A 17,209-nucleotide genomic window follows, 5' to 3' on the forward strand; every position below is an offset into this window, starting at 1 on the left:
GAGAAACAAACAAAGGGAGAGAAAGAGGCAAACCAAGAAAGAAACTCTTAATTATAAACACTCTGATGGTTATAAGATGGGAGGGTTGGGTGAAACAGGTGATGGGGATTAAGGAGGGCCCTTATCGTTATGCGCACTGGGTGATCGATGGAAGTGTTGAATTACCATTTTGTAACACCCCCAAACTCTATTACATTGTATGTTAAATAAGTAGAATTTAAATAAAAACCTTAAAAAAAAAGCAAAGACAGACAATAACAAAGGTTGATGAGGATGTGGAGAAACAGGAACCTTCCTACCTTACTGGTGGGAACGAACACTGGCATAGTCGCTTGGAGAACAGTCTGGCAGTTTCTCAAAGAGGTAAGCAGAGTTTCCATAGGGTCCAGCATTTCTACTCCTACATATATACCCAGGAGAAATGAAAATGTATGTCCACAGAAAAACTTCTGTGTGTATGTTTACGACAGCACATTTCATAATAGCCCCAAAGTGGAAACAACCCCAGTGTCCATCAACTGATGAACGGAGAAACAAAATGTGGTCTCTCCATACGATGGAATAAAACTCAGCCATAAAAACAGTGGAGTTTTGCTTACACCTTCCAGCATGGATGCGGCTTATAAACATTATGCCAAGTGAAAGAAGCCAATCACACAAGACGACATTGTATATGGTTCCATCCATAGGACACATCCAGGCAAGACAACTTTATAAGACGAAAGTAGATTAGGGGCAGCCTATGGGTGAGGAAGGGGATTGGGGTGTAGTGTGGGTGAGAATTCCTTTTAGGGTGACCAAAAATGTTCCTGATTATTGTGGTGATGGGTGCACACACACAAAAAAACCTAAAAAGCACTGAATTGTACACTTAAATGGGTGAAAATATGATGTTGTTTCTCAATGAAGCTATTAAAATATTTATATTATATTTACTATCTTCACTCTACGCAATAGGAAAATGAATTGAAAATCCTTTGGGAATCTCCCTTATAGAAGGATTCAAAATAAAGTATACAGGTAATGTCCTCTGAAGGAGGTGGCCCACAGCCCCCATCTCTCTAAGTGCGGGATGTGTGCAGTGACTTCCTTCCAAAAAGGACAGTGTGGACAGGTTGGGAGAGTGGGTCTACATGGAGAAACCCAATGAACACCACCTTCCCAGGCAGTCAAGGTCAACGTCATCAGTGGTGGGTTATGGTGGCAGCACATCCCCTGGTTATGGCCTGGTTAATGAAAATGATCACTCCACCTCCGTGGTCTTCCCCGGGAAAGCTCAGAACCTCAGTCTTACCATGAGACAAACATAAGACAAACCAGATGGAGGGACGTCTATGAAACACCGGACCAGTACTCCTCAAAACCATCAAGGTCCTCCAAAGAAAGGAAAGTCTGAGCCAAGAGGGGTCTAAGAACTCATGACAATGCATGTAAGGTGCTCTTCTGGATGGGATCCTGGGACAGGAAAGGACATTAGGTAAAAAGCCAAGAAATTCAGATAAAACATGGGCTGCCATTAATAGTAATGCACAGCATTGGCTCATTACCTGCGACAAGAGTGTTTCACTAGTGTGACTAGAGAAACATGTTAATAACAGGTGATCCGAGCATAGGCTCTATAGGAACTCTCTGTAACTATCTTTGGGAGTTGTCTGTAAATCGAAAATCTGCAAAAGTGAAAAGTTTATTTCAAAAATCTCATTTGGAGGCAGCATGCAGGGTGAAATGAGTTCTAGTGTCACAACTCTCTAGCTGTGTGACCTAGGAAAGATATTTACCCTCTCTGGGCCTGCTCTCCCCCTTCAGTTAAAATAGGTGGGCCAAAACCTCCAACAGTTGAGGATCCTAACTCGGTAACGTACATGAAAGAACTCTGGAAAGTGAAATTTCTTCCAAAATAATCCACCGGCAAGGGTAGGCTTGGTTTGGCTAAAAAAGACTTACTTGTGCGGACAATTTATTCTCCAAACATTCTTGCTTCCCTAACTTAATACACAGCGGACCCTGGGACTACATGGGTTTTCCCTTTTTTTGATATATTAGAGTACTGTGAGTGTTTTTCTGTCTTCCTTATGATTTTCTTTCTTTTTCCTTTTTAGGATTTTATTTATTTGAGAGAGGGAGAGAGAACGTGTGCGAGGGAGAAAGCATGAATAGGGGAAGGGCAGAAGGAGGGAAAGAAGCAGAGTCTCCGCAGAGCAGGGAGCTGAGGGGGAGGGGGGCTCAATCCCAGGACCCCGGGATCATGACTTGAGCTGAAGGCAGACGCCTAACCAACTGAGCCACCCAGGTGCCCCCCTTATGATTTTCTTAATAACGTTTTCTTTCCTCTAGCTTACTTTAAGAATACAGTAATTAATACACATACAAAATGCGTGTGAATTGATTGTTTATGTTATCGGTAAGGCTTCAGGTCTACAGCACGTAAAGTCTCTGGAGAGTCAGAAGTTACCCAGGGATTTTCCACTGCAGGAGTGGGAGGGGGATGGGCCCCCTGCCATCCCCAAGCCCTCGAATTGTCCAAAAGGGTCAATTCTAGATCAACAGCTCTTTGCCTCCCGCCACCTTAACATTGACCTTTCAGCCTCCCTAGGGGCTGCTTCTCACTCTCCCTCCCACCCAGACACACAGCCTTCCCTCTCCCTGCCTGCAGTGGCTCCCCCTGCAGCCGGTTCCCCACACTGTCCTCCTAGCATCTGTGGGTTCACCTCCCCACCAAACACCCCTCCAGCTGGAGGGCAGGAAAGTCAACTTCTTTCTTTTTAATTTCTCTGTAATAGATTCCCAGGGATATTTGCATCTTCAATCGCGCAGGTGTCTCCAGATGGATTTCCACAAAGGCAGCCCTGTTCCAGGCCAGCGAAGCTGTCAGAGCAGGTTGGAGGTTCAGCCAACCTGATGGGCTCCAAGGGCTTTCTCTAGGCTCCCTGAATCCCTATTTCCTGACCGGCGGGGGGGGGGGGGAAGCGGGGGCGTTCTTCACCCCTGCACTAGCAATTTGTGTTCATGCCCTGGGACCTGCCCTCCTCGGCCCATTTCTTCCCGCCTGTTTTGTGCTTTCCCGGTCAGTGCCCAAGAGCTCTGTGTGTTGTAACCATTGGAGTTACTAGTACTTTCCTCCATCTGTCATTTGCTGGCTTCACGGAGGGGGCCTTTTGCTATTCAAAAGTTTTTTTATATGGCCAACTAGAATGCTCCCGTCTTAGTTCGGATGAGGAAGGTTCCCCCACACCCCCTGAGTCCTACATGGTTCACCTAATTCTCTAGATGTTTTAGCAAGTTTTTTTTTCTTATTTTATTGTTTATCCTAAGCCCACCAAGAAATTATTTTACATATGAAGATGGAAATCCATGTTTTTTTCTTTCAGATGGACAGCCTGCTGTCTTTTTTTTATAGTAAAATATAATATAAATAATTTTTTAAATGATATTTTAATAAAAACACCACCAACAGTGGGGGGCACCTGGGTGGCTCAGTCATTTCAGCATCCGAATCATTTGTTTTTTTAAGATTTTATTTATTTATTTGTCAAGGAGAAGAGAGCCCAAGCAGGGGGAACAGCAGAGGGAGAAGCAGGCTTCCTGCTGATCAGGGAGCCCGATGCGGGGCTCGATCCCAGGACCCTGGGATCATGACCTGAGCTGAAGGCAGATGGCCTAACGGACTGAGCCACCCTGGCACCCCAAGGGTCCAACTCTTGATTTCAGCTCAGGTCATGATCTCAGGGTCCAGGATCCAGACCCGAGTCAGGCTCTGCACTCAGCAGGGTGTCTGCTTGGGGATTCTCTCTCTTCCTCTCCCTGTGCCCTTCCCTGTGCTCGCGTGCGTGCTCTCTCTCTCAAGTAAATAAATCAATCTAAAAAATAACCACCATCAACTGTAACAACAGCACTTACTGGGTCTTTACTGTGTGTCCTTTCCATGTATTGGCTCATTAATTCTCACAACCACCCAAGAGGTAGGAACTATAACTACCTCCACTTTATAGATGAGGAAACTAAAGCACAGAGAGACTCAGCCATTGGCCTAAGGTCACACAGCTAGTACATAGCAGGTCCAGGTGTCACCCAGGACATCTGACTTCAGTCTCCACCCCTGCACCCCCATTCAGAGGTTCATAGCTTTCTGCTTCATCACGTTCTCCACGTTTTCAAACCTGTTGCCATATGGCTTCCTTCAAATTCCTTTACTGCCTCCTGTCATAAGTCTCCTTTCTGGCCGTTGCCTTTGCATATTTCCATCTCATTTTTCCTTTACAGAGGAAAGTGCAAGTCATGATGAGCTCGGATTTCTCTGTGCACCCGGCCTTGCAAAAAACAATTAATGCATGCTTATTCTTCTCAAGTAGAACCATGAATATGACTGCAGATTTGCTTTCTTAATTCATTAATTTCTGCCTTTATCTTTATCAACGTCAACGTCCTAATTTCTTTTGGTACTTAAACTCCGTAAGAAGGTCCTTATCCTTTGTCTTCCTATTTTAGGACCGAAGTCATTTAAGTTTTAATTCTCTACTGAATGTGGTTTTGCTCTGTCCCAGAAGTTCGGGAATGAAGTATTCTATTTTTCATTGTTTTCCAATAGTTTCATTTTTTCCCAATAGTTTCAGTTTCCCTCTTGATGTCCTCTTCAAGGGTTTTCTAGAAGTGTGTTTCCTAATATAGTAGTTAAGAATGTAGTTATCAGGGGCACGTGGGTGGCTCAGTGGGTTAAAGCATCTGCCTTCGGCTCAGGTCATGATTCCAGGGTCCTGGGATCAAGCCCCACATCGGACTCTGTGCTCAGCAGGGAGCCTGCTTCCTCCTCTCTCTCTGCCTGCCTCTCTGTCTACTTGTGATCTCTGTCAAATAAATAAATTAAATCTTAAAAAAAAGAGAATATAGTCATCAGACCTTTATTACTACCCATTTCAGCAGATTATGATAAAAATATGGCCTTTTTCAGGGCACCTGTTTGGCTCAGTCAGTTAAGGATGCAAATCTTGGTTTCAGCTCAGGTCATGATCTCAGGGTCGTGAGATCGAACCCTGAGTGGGGCTATGTGCTCAGCATGGTGTTTGCTTGAAGATTCTCTCCCTCCGACCCTCTCCCCAGGTGCATGTGCGCACGCTCTTTCTCTGTCTCTTTCTCATAAATAAATAAGTATTAAAAAAATATGTGGCCTTTTCTGTTTTTCTGCACCCATTCAGGTTTTCTCTGTGGTCAAATAGACCATTTTTGCAGCCGTTCTGGGGACCTGAGAACAGGATGTAGGTTTTCTGTTCATAGAGGTACGGACCTTCACTATTAAATCAAATTTATTATTATTCATGTATACTGTTCCTTTTTATTTACTGGTCCTAATTCTGAGTGTGGTGTATTGAAGTCTCTCGCTGTAAATGCATCGTTATCCAAGTCTCCTTATGATTCGGGTACTTTTGCTTTGTGTGTTTAATCACATTTTGCTTAGTTCATATGGGTTTATGACACCTTGATCTTTTTTTTTAAAAGATTTTATTTATTTATTTGACAGACAAAGATCACAAGTAGGCAGAGAGGCAGGCAGAGAAAGAGGAGGAAGCAGGCTCCCCGCTCAGCAGAAAGCCCGATGTGGGGCTCGATCCGAGGACCCTGAGATCATGACCTGAGCTGAAGACAGAGGCTTAACCCACTGAGCCACCCAGTTGCCCCAACACTTTGATCTTCTTTATACTTTTTGCTTTTCATCTTCACCCGTGTTCCCCTTAATGTCCTCTTTGTCGGATGTTAGTACCATCGGTCCTGCCTTACTTGTGTTTGAACCCGCACACCTCATTATTTCCAGCCCTTCTCTCATCCTGCTCTTTTGCATCCTTTCTTGTAAATAACATCTAGCCGGGGTTTGTTTTATACACCATCCCGGCTTCGCACGATGACTGAAATACTTGATATCATTCTTTCCGTTTCCTTCTGGCTCACTGTTGACGCTGTTCTCTCCTCTCAGATGGTTACTCTCTGTTCCCTTTCTCCTGGTTAACTTGTAAGCCCGTCTCCACCCTCCACTGATGGTCCCCGTCCCTCTCCCTGCTCTCAAATCAGATGCATATTTTTCTACAGTTATTTGAAAGCAAAATTCCAACCGCTTCCCCCTCTAAGCCGCTCTGTCCCTCTCCTGCTCCAAGACAGGAGCTCTGGATATTTTCACTTCCTCCCCCCTCTCCCGGGACCCCCAGGCCTTGCTTGTGACATGTAGGTTGGGCTTAACTTTCTGCACACACCGCCTCCCCCCCCCAACATCTATACCCTTTGGTTTTTCCTCTCCCTCTGGAGAATTTTGTACTTTTAATTACAGACTCGTGTTTGGACCAACTGAGGTATGAGTACAAAATGGCTTTCCAAATTTGTTTTCAATTACTGCCTCCGACTGTGCTCATCAAATCTTCATTTTTTTTTTCCTCCCTTCAAACATTCCGAGGAGCTCCTCTCACTGCCTGGTTAATTTCCTGTATCAAAAGCTCAGTCCAGACTAATTTAACACTTTGATCCCCGTGAATGTTCTTTCTACTCATTCCCTCCCACCCCGTCCTCTACTCCCGGCTCAGGTCTGGCCTGTGGCCCCAAGGAAGGGGTGGGGGTCTCACTCCCTCTGCCACCCCACGTCTCCTCAGCCCACCCCCCCCCACCCCCACCTCCCCACCCCCGCCCCTGGTAGCTGGGGCTGGCAGGGGGAAAATGGACTCAGGCAAAGCCTTTTTACTCAACTGGTGCTCCTGACGCCCTCTGTGGGCAGACATCCACACGGGCTGGCTTGGCCACTGCATGGTTCCCAGGAAAGGGAAAGATTTTTTCCTCCTGCCTCGTAGCCTCCCCACCCCACCAACACCATCCACGGCACCTCCCACAGGGGTCCCCTCTCCTAGCCAGCAGCTCTCCTGCTATTGTTAACCCAGCAAGGAATTAGCACAGAGGAAACTACAAATGTTCACTCTGTCCCCACCCCAGGATGGCTTCCCTACACCCAGCCAGCTCTCTTTTTTTTCTAGTTCAACCAGCTTGGATGCGAGTCACTTGCATGAGGACGCAGTCCCAAGGGGCAATGAATTGCCAACCCCCCCTTCTTGCAGGAACCCCGATTTCGGTCAGTGACTCTCTTGGAGCCCTACTTGGTTGGCCTGGAGAGGCGGGAAGTCCAGTTTTTGAGGGTGGGTGGTGGGAAAGGACACTTAAGCTCATGACTCCCTGACCCTTACCCTTACCCTTGTTCCCAGTTTCTAGTTTTCTGTTTACATGGCTGAGAGATGCTGGAGGAGAGATTGGAACTAGTTCTGCCCGCTCCACTTTGAGGGAGATCCCCATGGGGGCTAGGGGGGAAGGGCCAGAGCGCAGAGAAAGTACAGAGCCCCAGGGAATGGGACATTGCAGGTGCTGGGATATCTGGTGGGGGCTGGAGGGCTGGTGAGTCCCGCAGGTGTCCGTGTCCACCAGTGTCCACCAGTGTCCATCCCTAGGTGATACTGGGGAGGGGCTGCAGCTGTTCTCGGGACCACAGAGACACCCACACAGTTCGTGGCCCTGTTCCAACCATCTGCACAACTAACATATGGCACAATATTTTTAAGCCTTAAAAAGGAGGGAGATCTGACCCATGCCTGGATGGGCGTGAACCTGGAGCCCATTCTGCTCGGTGACATAAGCCAGTCACAGGACACAGGCTAGGATCCCACTTACAGGAGGAACCTAGTGTGGTCAGTCTCATGGAGGCAGAAAGTAGAACAGTGTTGCCCCTGGGCTGGGGGAAGGGAACGGGGCAGTGGTGGGAGTGGGGGAGGGGAGGATTGGTGTTCAGTGGGGACAGTTTCCATTTAGAAAGAGAAAAGGGGTTCTGTGGGTGGCTGGTGGGATGGCCATGCAACAGCGTGAATGCGCTCAGTGTCACTGAGCGGTATACTTAGAAACTGTAACAATGGTAACTTTCAGGTCCTGTATACTTAACCACAATAAAAATGTTTTTAAAAACCCATCCACAAGGGGGCGCCCGGGTGGCTCAGTGGGTTAAGCTTCCAGCCTCTGCTTGGTTTTTTGGTTAGAATCTCAGGGTCCTGAGATCGAGCCCTATATTGGGGTCCCTATTCATCAGGCAGTTTGCTGGGGATCCTTTCCCTCTTCCTGTCCCTCCCCCTCTGCCCCTTCCCTTGCTCTCTCTCTCTCTCCAAAAAAAAAAATAAATAACATCTTTAAAAACCCATCCTGGAGGACCCAGGAATGCAGCAACCCATCAACATGTTTTACGCTAAACTCCCCTGGGTTCCAAATGCTAGAGCCATAGGGTGATTAAAAAAAAGAGAGAGAGAGAGAGATTGAGAGAGACAGAGAGGCAGAGATGACCCTTGCTATCACAGGGTTCCCATCCAGCTGGGAAGGCAGAAGTGGCTGGAGTGACCAGTGCAGACGCTGACAGGGACCGGATGGCCAGCCATGGCCACATGACCAGGGAGCCCAATCACAGAAACCCAAAATGCGAGAGATGCGCCGAGGTCAGATGAACCAGCCCCAGCCCCGTGTGTGTAAACCTGGCCTTGTCGAAAGATGTTCATGGAGAACGGTAAAGCCAAATCGGGACAGTGAAAACATCTGGGGGGAGCAGGGACAGGAATCGGTGGTGGACAAGGGAGGCACAGCAGGCTTTCCATGTATTTAATTTCTAAAGCTGGGTAGAAGGGTGTAGATGTTTGTTAAATGGGTTTTACACATTTTTGCACAGCTGAAAATTTTGTTTTTAAAATTAAGGCTGGTTTTTAGAGCCATCTTTGGCACAGTAACCTGGAAGCGAAGGTGCAGAGATCACCCATGTATCCCCAAACCCCCACGTACATGGTCTCCCCAGATATCAACACCCCCAGCAAAATGGGGCATTTGTTACAGCTGATGACCCGACCCTGGCTCATCGCCACCACCCAAAGCCCATAGCTTATATCACAGTTCACTCCTGGTGTTGTCCAGTCTATGGATTTGGATGAATCCTGACCTGGACCCACCTGCCGTCATCTCAGAGTATTTTCCTGCCTTCAGGAGGACACGTGTAGATTTCCAGGTGTCTGGGGCACATCCAAGCCCAGCTGTCTGGAGACAGTCATCGAAGCGTTTGCTGGGTCAGATCCCCAGAGCGAGAGTGTAGACTTGGTCTACACTGCGGCGTGACGGTGAGGAGGGGCAACCTGAGGTCCTGAAGGGAAAACAGAGTAGAATCACAGAAGCCCAGGATGGAGAGTTTCCTGAGGTAGGACAGGGTGGGAGGCCATGGAGGGGGGACAGGAACACCAGGGCCAGCCGCCAGTCCGTGGACTTGGGTGTGTGGTGGCTGTTGGGAAAGCAAACCGCAGAGACGCCACTCGCCTCAGCATCACCTGTGATGAGCATAGAATTGGAACAGCCTCAGGCCCGACAGGATGGGACCAGCTGCATAAACGAGGGTGTGGCCATTTAGTGAAAGACTTCAGGAACTTAGAAAGGGGACATGTTCCCAATATACTCATACACAAGAGAAGCCAGTCTTGAAGTAGCATATTTTGTATCATCCCATTTGGGGAAAAGATTTTGTGCACGCGGAGGAAAAACCATCTGGGCAGGACAAACCAGAATGTTAATAAAGTCTCTGGGTTTATAGGAGGTTTATTGCTTTGTTGTGTTTTAAGACGTTTCTGGGGGCGCCTGGGTGGCTCCACTGTTGAGTGTCTGACTCTTGATTTAGGCTCAGTTCATGATCTCTGATCGTGAGTTCGAGCCCCGCATGGGGCTCTGGGCTCCACAGGGAGTCTGCTTAAGATTCTCTCTCTCTCCCTCACCTTCTGCCCCTCCCCTCCTCTTCCTCTCTTGGAAAAAAAAGAGGCTTCTGCAGTGAACACAAAGTACTCATTCATATAAAGAGGAGGAGAGGGGTCTCCCATGGGGGAGCAAACCCCTCTGGGGTCCCTCCATTCATGGGACATTGAGAGAGAGAAGCTGCTGGAAGGGTCTGTGCACCTTCAGGAAGGCAACAAGAATTTCCCAGGCCCCCGCCATGTGCCCGTTCTCAGTAAGTTCCCACTGAAGCAGCAGGGCAGTGGGGAAAGGAGGCAGGGAGGGGAAGCTGAGGGGCCCAGGGGCAGGGCCGGGGGCAGGAGAAGGCACAAGCTCAGGCTGGGGTGCAGAAGGGTGGCAGAGAAAGGGCTCTGGATAGTGAAGGTCTTTCCTGGGCTGAAGTCGGGGGCAAGCCACCACTGACCGTCTGTCCAGGGAGCGCAGAGCAGCTCAGTGAGCTGGGCAGGACTGTGCGCAATGGGGAGCCACGGGATGTTTAGAAGGACACGTGCTGGCCAGGACCCTACTGGGAAGGATGACACAAAACCAACCACCTCAAGATAAAAAAGAGTCCAGCGCTTCTCCTAGCTGGGGGGGTGGGGGGCCCAGATGGCTCCGTGGCAGTCCCACCCCTGGAGAGATGTAGGGACCAACTTCAGGCCTGTGGCTGGGACCACTGGGACGCCTGTGGAAGGACTAGCTTTCGTCCCTTCCTCCCTTGTTCTCCATCTACCTCTCACACTGGCCTTTGCTCTGACACCCTCTTACCATGGACAGTAGGACTCACACCACCGGAGCTGCTCCCTCACAGATCCCATCACGGCCAGTATCCATGCCCCCCAGCTCCTCCGCCCCCAAGACCATCACCCCACCTGCCCAGCCCTGCCAGCACCCATGCCCTCCCTTTCTGCCCAAACCCCTCCCCGGGACCTTCTGGAAAGCACAACCCCTCTCCTTCCTCCCTGGCTGAACTGGAAATCTGGTTTGCCCCTAAAGACAAGGAATGGGACCCCTATGGCCCCCTGGAGCAGTTTTTCCTCTCGAGTCCCTGACCTCAGGCTCCAGGAGCGGGCTGGGCTCCTTCCAACCCCATGGTGGGCTCCAGACCAGGTCAGTGCTTTTGTCCCTCACGAACCCCAGCCCCGTCCCCTTCCCAGCAGTCCCATTTCCAGGACCCTGGGGCACCGAAGGCGGCCCTGGGCTGGGGGGCGGGCTCCAGCTCAGCCCCTCACTGGGGTGTGGGGGGGTCGTCACCACTCAGCCCCAGGGCCTGTCTGTTCTTGGATCTCACCGCCTTCCTTCTGCTCTGTCCCTGCCTCCCCCACCACGCACTGACTTCAGACTTTTATTTATTTCTTGCTTTTACTGTGAAAACTAGGACCATAAGAGAAGATAAGTTTCGTTCTCGCAACTGACGATGCCTGCCTGGGACTTGGAGGGTCCAGGTTGGAACTAAGGGCAAACAAACATCGTTCTCTGGGACCCCCGTCCGCTGGTGCATGTGAGCCATCGGTCAGGACGCCAGCCATCATGGTCACCATCCTACCCATTTCCGGTGCATGTTCTGTGGTCTCAGGCACATCCATGTCGATAGAAGCCATCACCCCGATCTGCCTCCAGAACTCTCCATCTTGCAAAACTGAACCTCTGTCCCCATTTGACACCAACTCCCCTGCCCCTGGCAACACCATCCTCCCTTCCATTTCTGCAAATCTGACGACTGTAGGTACCTTTATGGGTGGAATAACATAGGATTAGTCCTTCTGTGACTGGCTTTCTCCACCCAGCATGAGGAGATGAGCTCACGGTTCATCCACGTTGGAGAAGGTGCCAGAATTTCCTTGCTTTTTAAGACTGGATGATATCCCATTGGACGCAAAGACCACGTTTAATCTGTTCATCCATCAATGGGCACTTGGGGTGCAGCCAATGTTTTATTTAGCTCTTGTGAGTAATGTTGCCATGAACGTGGACACAAGGGTCTGTTCACATCTCTGCGTTCAGTTCTTGGGGGGCTATACCCAGAAGTGGAATGGCCAGATTCTATGGTAATCTGTTTCATTTATGGAGGACACACCATATTGTTTCCCACAATGGCTGCTCCATGTTACCTTTTCCCCTGCACAGGGCTGGGGCTCTGGTTTCTCGCACTCCCAAGGATACTTCTCCCAGCTGGTGACCCACTCATCACAGTGGACTGGTGGGTCTCGTGTTGTGCTCCCCAAAACCCACTCTTCTTTCCCCACTGATCTGGGGGGCTACTTCTTCCCGAGGGCGAGTTCTACAACATTCCCAGTCCTGCACCTTTCTAGAATGTCCCCCAAGCTTTGGAAGTTACATATGACAAGTTCTCCCACAGGTCCCTCTGGAGGGACTTGTGAGCAGCCCTGGGCTCTCCGTCTTGCTCAAAGCACTGTGTTGGCCTGGGTACCCAAAAAAGCCAGAGATAAAGGCTCATCTTGGCTGCAGGGACTTCACCCAGGTGTGTGGTTCCAGGGGAGCCTGAGTGAGACAGGGAAGGAAGAAAGCCAATGGGACGATGTGCTGCTGAGTGTGTGACCCTCGATCGTGGCAGCTGGCATCTGTGGGACCTTATGAGGACCAGCCGTTATGAAATGCATCAGGACCAGGCTGGCTGGTCTCAGGAGAGTGTAGCACAATGAGGTCAGCCTTGGCCTCTGCTGCGGGCAGGCTGGACATTAATGAATATATCCGGCTAGGCCCATGGGTAGCCTCCAACTCTGTCCCCATGGACGGCTTGTGGTGGGCTCATGGTGCATGCACCAGGGGGCTTGGACCGAGGCACGCTGACTCCACAGCACAAGTCAGCCTGTCCACCCAGTTGGCTTATTGCCCCCCTCTAGTGGCCATAGATGTGAACTACACCACTTTGTGCCACTTCCAAGGCCATCCACTGGCCGGCCCCCTCCCCAGGTCTCAACTCCAATTTTTCAAACTTGCTTCTTCTAGTCCCTCAACCACTCAGCAAAGCCATTCACCATGGCTCATATGCTTGCACGTGTCCTGACCTCTGACCTCTCCTCCCCGCATACAAGGATGACCAGGCATGCTCCCTGAGGCCTTGGCCCACTCTGAAAATGGGGTCTTGCCTGTGATCCGCTCCACCAATCCGGCAGCAACATTTTCAGTTTTTTCCTTTTTCCCCCAAATTCCTTTTTGCTGCAATCGGCCAGAGTCACTTCTGCTTATGATAGATGACAATGGCCACAGGAATTCTTCCATCCCTGCAGGCGGGTGGTTTTGTAATCTGTTTTTGCCATACTTCCCGGGGCAGGGAGTCTATTTCTCCAGCCCTTGAATCTGGACTTGGCCAAGGGGATATTAGCAAACATGGGTCAGCAGGGGCTTGAAGGGTGCAACGGCCCTGTGGCACGTCCTCTTAGGTCCACGGGAGGACCTCTTAGGTCCTCGTGGTGTCCACGAGGCTGGGCTAACCTGCCGGGTGATGACGGACAGGACGGCCAAATCATCTTCGATGCCCCCCGCCCCGGCTGAGCATCCAGCGAACCCACACCTACAGGTGAAGCTCCCTGAAGCACAGCACCAGCCGCGCGGAGCCCAGATGGGATCTATTTCCCTGCCCCGTCTTGGGCTGTCTTCACATAAGAGCATCCATGGTGTGGCTGAGAGGAGGGACTCTAGGAGGCGAAGTCTGAGGCAGAAGTAAGAGCAGCTCCGGCCCCCTTAGACTCTCCGTCTCTCCATCTCTCCTTTGGGACCAGCCCCAGGAGGGGGTTGAGAGAATCTTGGGGCAAGAGTTTCCCGGGGGGAGGGGGATGCGGTTCCGGACTCAGCTCACCACCTCGCTTAGAGAGGGAGCTTCTGGAAAGCACCAGGGGAGCTCTCTGAGCTTTGTCTTTGTGAGATTTGACCTTGCGAGCATCTTCTCTAAGATCTTCCTTGAGCTCTCTAAAGGGGTCCATGACAGGGACTCCTTGGCGAGGCCTTCCCTGTCTGCTCCCGTCTACTGGGCTTCCCTTCCCCTCCCCGATCCCCCCTCCCCCCACTCTGCAGGCACTTGGTCCTCTCTCTTGGGGCACAGTGAGGAGAGCCCAGACCCTTGCCAGGTCCCATGGGGATCCAGGACGCCTCATTCCTGTGGGTGGGCGCTCACTGTCAGCCGGGGACAGGACGCATGATTTCAGAGGGAACTTTCAGTTTACAGACACATAATACATTTATTTCATATTTTAGACATATCAAGAAAATAGAGCTAGAATGTTTGTGGATGACCGGCCCTGCAACAAGGCGTGGGGGGCTTAGTTTTGTGGAGTGAGCGTGCCCATGCTCCTTGCTGAGAGGAGGCAGGGGCCCAGAGACAGGCTTTCTGGCCTGTGTCCATGCTTGGATGCTAACTTTAGCAGTTAGAACAACTCCAAGCACCTGTTTCTAGGAATAAGGCCTCCAGCCCAGCCCAAGGGAGCATGGCGTTGCATATTTTTAGTATGAAAAGCAAAACGACCCCCATTTATCGAACCCTTGCTAAGTGCCAGTCATGGTGCAAAGCGCATTTTCCCCACAAAAACCGCTTTAGCAGGTACCCCTTGGCAGGCTCAGGAAGGTGAGGTGACTTGCCCAAGGCCACACAGCAAGACCAAGAAGCAGAGAACACCGTTTGTCGAAGAACCAAGAAAAACCAAATCGCTCCCCCAGAATGTCCCAGAACTAAGAATTGTGCAAAACATTGTGCCTTCTGTTTGTTTGCTGACAGTTTCATGAATTGTTCTAAAGCAGCGGGGGCGCCCAGGCTTGGCTTCCGACCCACGGAGATCAGTTCACATCCGTGTGAGCTGGGTCCACTGGACACCAGGGATTCGCGAGGAAAACTCATCCTTCTTTGGGCACCACGGGCGTGTCCCGGTCGTTATTCCTTGCATCTTGGGTGCCTGCCTCTTGTGCCATAAATCGACATGCCAGTGACCAGCAAACTACCGCCTGCGCATCAGGCTGATACATTAAGAGTGCTTTTTGTTTTTTTTACATTTTTAAATGGATGGAAAATGTAAAAAAAAAAAATTATGTAACCCATGAAAATTCCACAAGATTAAAATTTCAACGTCTGTATAGAAAGCTCTATCGGAACAGAGCCGTGTCCGTGTGTGTATGCTCTGTGGCTGCTACTGGGGGAGGTAGGGTTGAGGAGCTGCAGGGGAGACCCCATTGTCCTCAAAGCCTGAAATCCTTACTGTCTGGTCCTATCCAGAAGGTTCGTGAATGCCTAGTATCTTGGACCACCCCGGCCCAGATCTAGATGTTTTTCGGACCCTGCAAGAGGAAACCGTGGTCTCTCCAACACGCTGCTTGTGTCCTAAGCGTCCCGTTTCCCAGATACACACCGGTTTTTGTATTCTGAGCTGACTTGCTCCTGTCCCCCGCTGGCTTGTTTGCGGGTTAATGTTGGCATGTCTTTCATTCTCGGTGGAGGGCAGGGCTCGTGTCGCCGAAACACAGACGTGCCGAAGAGAACACAGCACAGGGCTGACGGGGGAAGAAAGAGAAGTGGCTTCGGGGCTGGCCTTGGTGGTCTGCGGGGAAGGTGTAGCTGGGAGTTCTTTTTTTTTTTAGAGGGAAAGCAATCATCTTAGCAGGCTGCAAGCCCAGCGTAGAGTGCGTGAGCCTGGGATCAGGATTTTTTTTTTTTTTTAAGATTTTATTTATTTATTTGACAGAGATCACAAATAGGCAGAGAGGCAGACAGAGGGAGAGGGAGAGGAAGCAGGCTCCCCGCTGAGCAGAGAGCCCGATGCGGGGCTCGATCTCAGGACTCTGGGATCATGACCTGAGCTGAAGGCAGAGGCTTTAACCCACTGAGCCACCCAGGCGCCCCTGTAGCCGGGAGTTCTAATCCCGCTGCGGCCCCGTACCCAAGGGAAGGAGGCAGGGAAACTAGCGTCCAGGGGAGAGGACACCAAGGGCTCTTGGATCCACTTCCCTCTTCAGAGCTGGGTGACTCAGAACATCTGTGGCCCCCCATGCCTGGGCTCATTAATTCCACTGCTCCCCGGCAGGCTCCTGACAGGTCACTGTGGTGGGCACAAAGGGAATGTTCTTATTTCCCATTAGCCTTTCCCCCGCCTTATCCTCCCTGCGCTCCTCCTGGTGCCCCGAGGGGCTGGCAAGGGGTGAACCGCACACTGGACAGGGCCATGTTGACTGTGTGAGGCCATGGCGGGGGGGACACTAAGCAGTTCCTGGGCCAAGGGAGTGGAGAGGGAGTCCCCTGGGCAAGCCTGGCATCGAGGCTCCTCTCATCCGGGATGGGACCAACTCCCCGCTGTCCATTCTCACTGGCACACGTGGAAGTGAACAGGGAAACTGCAAAATGGGTCTAGCAGGACCGGTTTCTGAAACCTACTGCTCTCGTGCTCCAGCTCCAGGCCCAAGAGGGGCTGGCACAGAGCTGCGGGCTCACCGACTTCTTGAACTCTGCGGCCTCCTGCGATGCAGAAGATATTCCAAACCACACAGAAGCCTGCCGTTCCCCCTCCTCCTGGACATCACCAGAAAGGTGTTCAAGGACATGGGGGTGAGCAGGTCTGGGGCACTAGGCACATCACACGGGGAGGAGAGGCCCCTGCACACAGGCCCCCCATCCCAGCCCCCAGCCTGGCCATCCAGCCCCTACCCCAGTCGTGGAGACTTTCTCTTGGGGGAGGGGTGTTGGATTACTCCCCAAGTCTGTTTTTCCATCTGAAAAATGAGGCAAGTAAGGGTTGATATGAGGATGGAATAAAGCAATAAATATTAGGTTGAAACAGACATTTGCCTAAAATGACAGATTGCCAGATTTGCCAGATTGACCCCAAAGGGCAAATAAGGGACGTGTGAACGCAGCTTGCCCGGTGGGTCCGCTGAGGAAGGAGCCGCACCCTTTCAGAAGTCGTCCAGCCGGAGCAAATGTGGTTCCAGTGAGCCCTAAGGCCAGGCCTTGCCCTGAGCAAACACACTCCTCCCCAAAACCAAACGGCAAGGGGCTGTGGACCTCCAGCGCTCACCCTAACATCTAGTGTTCCCAAGGGTAGGCACAGGCCCAGGGTGGCTCCAACTTCGTGCTCAGGAACTTGTTCCATCCTCGCTGTGACTCCCTGATCTCTGTGCCCTTGACCACCCGCTGGCAAATAAAGACGCATGAGCCCAACAGCACATAGCTGTGCATGAGGCAGCTGGAGGCCCAGGGCACCCCCACGCCCGGGGAGGTAGAGAGCCGTTTCCAACGAACAAGGGGCAAGCTGGCCTCTCCTAGAGACAGACGCCAACTCCCAAAGAGCAGGACAGTCCCAGAGCAGGACGGTGCCAGGTGGCCTCCCCGAGGGCAGACTTTGGGGAGCCTCTGTGCCAGGGTGGGAGGTGTGGGGCTCCAGGAAGCCCCAGTGCAGAGTCACCTCTGCAGGCT

The sequence above is a fragment of the Lutra lutra genome, chromosome 16 (assembly GCF_902655055.1).
Source record: "Lutra lutra chromosome 16, mLutLut1.2, whole genome shotgun sequence".
In the NCBI taxonomy this organism is placed as follows: domain Eukaryota; kingdom Metazoa; phylum Chordata; class Mammalia; order Carnivora; family Mustelidae; genus Lutra; species Lutra lutra.